The sequence below is a fragment of the Embiotoca jacksoni genome, unplaced genomic scaffold, assembly GCF_022577435.1.
Source record: "Embiotoca jacksoni isolate LCO1_2020_lvr unplaced genomic scaffold, fEmbJac1.0.p SCAF_17, whole genome shotgun sequence".
NCBI lineage: Eukaryota > Metazoa > Chordata > Actinopteri > Embiotocidae > Embiotoca > Embiotoca jacksoni.
This window is the reverse complement of record NW_027185307.1, coordinates 9530840-9536928: the sequence shown is the minus strand read 5'-3', so window position 1 is coordinate 9536928 and position 6089 is coordinate 9530840.

Here is a 6089-nt window from a genome sequence, read left to right as displayed (position 1 = left end):
TAACGGAGAAAAGACTAGAAAATTAAATAGAAATTTAGCAAGTTATGCATCTGCCTCTGATTACATTCATCCACCATTGTAGTCACAAATCTAAACTGCAAACGCATCAATGTAAGGTGCAATGTGTGTGTCTTTGGTGGACCAGCTATTCATTTACAGCTGTTTACACATTTAGAGTATAAAAGTTCAAATTTAAAGTAGTTTGAACAATTCAATGGGCATTATGTGGAATGTCTGGGGAGTCTGATGAAAGTGTATAGATTTACACTGCATATTAGGACACATGAGAACTGTGTGTGTGTGTGTGTGTGTGTGTGTGTGTGTGTGTGTGTGTGTGTGTATGTGTGTGTGTGTGTGTGTGTGTGTGTTTGGTCACTGTGATGCAGGCAGGCCAATCGTCAACTCTGTAATGGCATAATTGCTGTGTGAAGTGGCAGCTGCACTCTTTACTCAAACCACTTTGAATTATTCACTGAAATACATAACATGAAAAAAAAGAAAAAAAGAATACAGATAAATAACATAATCTACAAGACCTGTTTGTTATTTTGGGTGGCAACTAATATCACGCCACACCCACAAGTTTTACTACTCACACACTTAAACACACACACACACACACACACACACACACACACACACACACACACACACACACACACACACACACACACACACACACACACACACACATCGTTAATGAGCAATGGGTTTTGGCAGTGGAGAGGTGGTCAGCATCACACTTCTCCTCAAAGTGAAAGAATCTGTTGCCAGGATATGAGTCTCCGAGGAGGGTGTTGACAGCCAATCAAAAGGCCAGGAGTTCACTCGCAGGTCGAGAAGCAGTCTGCTGATAGATAGATGAATTATGATGTGTGATTAAAATGTTTGGACTCTTATTTAACATGGCAAGTTGATTTAGATGTCATTCTTACTGACAACAGCAGCCTAGAGGAGGATTTCTTGCAGAGAGGGAGGTGCTCTATTTTTCCTAATTGTACTGACATTAAACTCCTCCTGTGGCTCCACACCTGTCTCTGAAGCATCGTCACCCTTGTATATAAACTAAATTTGGCCTGAGCATATCAATTTCATCTGCCGAATTAGGATCAAGGAAAGAAAGTGTTTGATTTGCAACTTAATCTATGATGAAAGTGATGCTCTTTATACCTTTGATACTTTTTTCAAATACATAAACTGTCAATAAAAAGTTTCTTCGCACTTCGCAAAAACTCTAATGTGCACAAGAGAGTAGTGTCCTGAAACACAATGGACGGGATTTAAAAAATACACAATTTTCTTTTGAATTCAGTTCCAGTGATTATTTTTACAAGGGAGAGGGCGAGCGAGAAGCAATGATGAGATGATATGAAATCACAATTTAAAGGGACACTATAATGTTTTAATGTACCTTCATGAAGTTGGAATGATTTATTAAGCTAAAAAAAAAGATAATGGTGAAACTTAAAGCAACTGAGGCTGAGACATTGGAGATATTTAATCTTTATATAGATCAAGATCTGAGATTTTCCTTAATGCAATTTAGATGCAGCTTTCATGAGACCCTCCATACCTGGTATATTTTTCAAGTCAGCTGAGACAACAATGATGGTATCACGTTGACATCATCAAAGTTTATTTATTTAGTCTTCAGAAAAAGTTCCTCCAGAGCTACACCCAACGTTTTACAAACATTTTTACAGGACAGGTATTTTTCTTGATGACGAGTAACACCTTTGATGCACTAAACCGGTTTTAACTCTGAGTGCAATTGAGGTTGGGTGATTATTCAGTGCTACTTTTAACAGCTTTGAGGGACATGAACACATTGTGTTATCATTTTACAAAATGAATTCATGTTCAAAGCAAATTGTGGATTAGAGATGACAAAATTTGGTACAGTATCAAAGGTATCAGAAGTACAGTTGATTACAATTTCTTAATGTCATATTTATTCCAGTACATGTGTTTCTGCATGTCATTGCACACCCCCATTAATACATGAGTGTATGTACATATGTGGCCACCAGATGGAAGAATGCAGCTTTACTACATTAGAGAAGCATGTACATGGGAGTTTGTGTCCTGCAGGATTCATCATCACTGTCACTCCAGCAAAACTCAGCCTGTGATGTCCCAGAAAAACGGAAGAGTCACCGATAGAAACTGCACGACTCTGAAGCAGAAGGCAAACAGATAGCTCCACATCCAGCTCATTTTCCCTCCCTCGCACACTTTTGCGACACTCACCCTCCACCCTACTTTCAGCTCTGTTCTCACGTTTTTCTCTCTGACGCACACACACACCCTCACGCACACACCGACACGCACACAAGACTGAGAGCAAGGGAGAGCATTCATTACTCCGGGTGAAAATACATGGCACACATTCAAACTGCCATAGGTGAAATCCTCTTCAGAAGTCAGTGATCTCAACACCTGCCCATGGCTGATATGACTGTGTGTGTGAGAGAGTGTGTGTGTGTGTGTGTGTGTGTCTGTCTGTGTGTGTTGCCAGGGCCTTTGAGAGGAACACTCTCAGTGACGGCTTACAGGGAGACAGAATGAGGACGTCACAGGTGAGTGAATTTGTTCAAAGTGACAGGTGTACACACACACACTCACACTCACACACACACACACACACACACACACACACACACACACACACACTCACACACACACACACTTGATCTCGCACACATGCATTCATGTCTCTGACATACAGTACATCCAGAAAGTATTCACAGCGCTTCAGTTTTTCCACATTTTGTTATGTTACAGCCTTATTCCAAAATAGATTAAATTAATTTTCCCCTCTAAATTCTACACACAATACCCCATAATGATAACATGAAAAAAGTTTTTTTTTAAATTTTTGTAAATCTATTAAAAAGCATGTGAAGCATGGTGGTGGCAGCATCATGCTGTGGGGATGTTTTTCAGCGGCAGGAACTGGGAGACTAGTCAGGATGGAGGGAAATATGAATGCAGCAATGTACAGAGACATCCTTGATGAAAACCTTCTCCAGAGCGCTCTGGACCTCAGACTGGGGCGAAGGTTCATCTTCCAACAGGACAACGACCATAAGAACACAGCCAAGATAACAAAGGAGTGGCTTCGGGACAACTCTGTGAATGTCTTTGAGAGGCCCAGCCAGAGCCCAGACTTGAACCTGATTGAACATCTCTGGAGAGATCTGAAAATGGCTGTGCACCGACGCTACCCATCCAACATGATGGAGCTTGAGAGGTCCTGCAAAGAAGAATGGGAGAAACTGCCCAAGAAAAGGTTTGCCAAGCTTGTAGCATCATACTCAAAAAGACTTGAGGCTGTAATTGCTGCCAAAGGTGCTTCAGCAAAGTATTGAGCAAAGGCTGTGAATACTTATGTACGTGTTATATTTTCTTTCTTTATTTTAAACAAACTTTTTTCACTTTGTCATTATGGGGTATTGTGTGTAGAATGTTGAGGGAAAAAAATGAATTTAATCCATTTTGGAATAAGGCTGTAACATAACAAAATGTGGAACAAGTGAAGCGCTGTGAATACTCTCTGGATGCACTGTACATATTCTCCGTCTCTATCTTTCTTACATGCACACACTGATGCAGCTCTGTGGGAGCCATCTGGGTCCTCTGCAGCAGCACTATCACATGAATAACCAAGGCTTCAGCTCTCCTCTGCAGCATTGACTATTCAATACCTGACTTATGGTGCCTTATGGTGGGTTGAGGGTTGTGGGTTGGTTGTGTGCGTGCGCGTGTGTGTGTGTGTGTGTGTGTGTGTGTGTGTGTGTGTGTGTGTGTGTGTGTGTGTGTGTGTGTGTGTGTGTGACAGGGAACCATCCATATGAGCATACATTAAGTTTCATGTGTCCATGTCAATCACAGTCAAATTGATACATGGTGAAAAGTGAGAAAAGGAAAGGGAGAATAAAAAGTGCAACATGCAGATTGATTGGCACTACTGTGATGCTTTATTGAACACCATAGCTTTCCTCCCTTAGCTCTTGATCTCCTCCCAAGCAGAGCTGAGTTCAGGTTTAGTTAGGAAACAGTAAATCTGTTTTTCTCACAAAAGTCGGTTGCCTCAATACTGGATGTACCCAGGATACATTTCATTTGATGGCAAATGAGACATTTGAGTGGAAAATATCCACCCATATCATATCATATCATATCATATCATATCATATCATATCATATCATATCATATCATATCATATCATATCATATCAGACAATTAGATACACAAATTAATTTCCTTCTCTGGATGAATTGTAATTACTCTGGCATCCAAGTTTTCATCTCGTGTCATCGTCAGATCAAATTTGTATTTGTACTTAGTTCAATATTTATTTAAATGACCAACTATGTGTAAAACGAAAGGCATTTCTGTCAGGCTCAGCTTTGTATTTCGTGCTAATTAACAAATGTTAGCATGCTAACATGGGAAATTAAGCTCGTGACCATTGTAAACTTTAATTCTGCTAAACATCAACAATTTATGCGTGAGCATGTTAGACCGCTGATGTTGGCATTTTGCTCAAAGCAATGCTGTGCTTAGAGAGCTTCAAAAAAAGCTGCTAGCATGCCTGCAGACTCTTACTTTTGTGTAATTTTAACAAATTGTCTTCGGGACTTCTATTTAGATTTAAAGGAGAACTTGTTTCTACATAGCCACTGTGCTTGCAAGGTTAAGCACATTTTTAGACTTTATTATCGCCTAAGAAACCACTGTCCTCGAGTTCTCCACAGCAACTGTAAGTTTAAGCAAGTTTAGGTGTATCCTAAAGGATTACTGGTACCCATGAATGTGGATTGTGATCTTCAGTCAGTGACTGTGATAATAAATCATTGTATTTCTCATGTTTTGTTGCTTTTGAACTTCACTGCCATCTACTGGATTGTAAGATGTATGGCATGTAGCAGGCCAAATGTTCTATCTTACAATGTTTATTAAAGTGAAAAATAATTGGTGGATCTGCGGCTGATTTGGAGACGCTCCAAAGTTTTATCGATTTTTCCTTGACCCATGCTTCACCTTTTCACCAAGTTTCATGAAAATCAGGAGGTATTTTAAAAAAAAATTTCAGACAAACCCACAAACCGCACCAAAAACATAGCCTCTGTGATGGAGGTAATAAAAACCAAATCATTATCAAATGATCTTTTTTTTAGCTGAACTGTGATGTTTTGTTCAGAAATTTTATTAAATGTTTTCAATCACGACTGATTTTCTGTGGCTATCTTCAGCTCTGTTAATCAGCACTTGTTCAGCACAAGTGCCCTGCAAAAGAATTATTGGCAAAGATCAAATTGAAGCACCGCCATTTCCCACAGGTGTAAATAAACCATGGTAACACCCATGTCAAACAGAAGTGACCATGTCGCTGTAGGGAGGCTTCCTGACATGTTTTATTTCTGTTGCTGCAGACTTTATGACAGCAGGGGAAATGAAAAATGAGAGGCACACGTAGTTGATTCAAATAAGTGGGGATTTAGAAAACTGCTTTTCAGCCTTGTGTGTCTGCCTGTTTTTCTGCCTTCTCCTCTCCTGTACTGTACTCATCCTAAGCCTGTGTAACCCTGCCTCCATAATTGCACTCCATCCTCCTCTTTACCACTGATGCAGCTATTCAGCCGTGACTACATAACAAATAAAACACTATTAACCAGTAAAATATCCACCACAATCCATATTTGTTTGACATATAATCCAGCATACAATAGGTTATTTGCAGATAACTTTTTGTAAGTGCTTTTCCACTTTAGTTGGAAGTCAAATCTAAACAATGTTGAACTCCAGATATTTTCACAGGTCAGGCTGTTGGCTGCAATGTAACGTATGAACTCTGCAGTTTAAAGCTTGGATGTTGCAATGAAATGAGCTGTAACGAGCAAACTCCTCTAACAAAGAACAATGTTAGAAAGCCACCGCCTAAACTGGTTATTCTAGAGCAGCATATACTTAAAATAACTATGAAAATGTATTCGGTGAAAAGGGTTACGTGTAGAGATTATCAGCTCACTCTGCAGTTCGTCTGAGCTACACAGAGCTGAACAGCATCTTCACTGTTTACTGT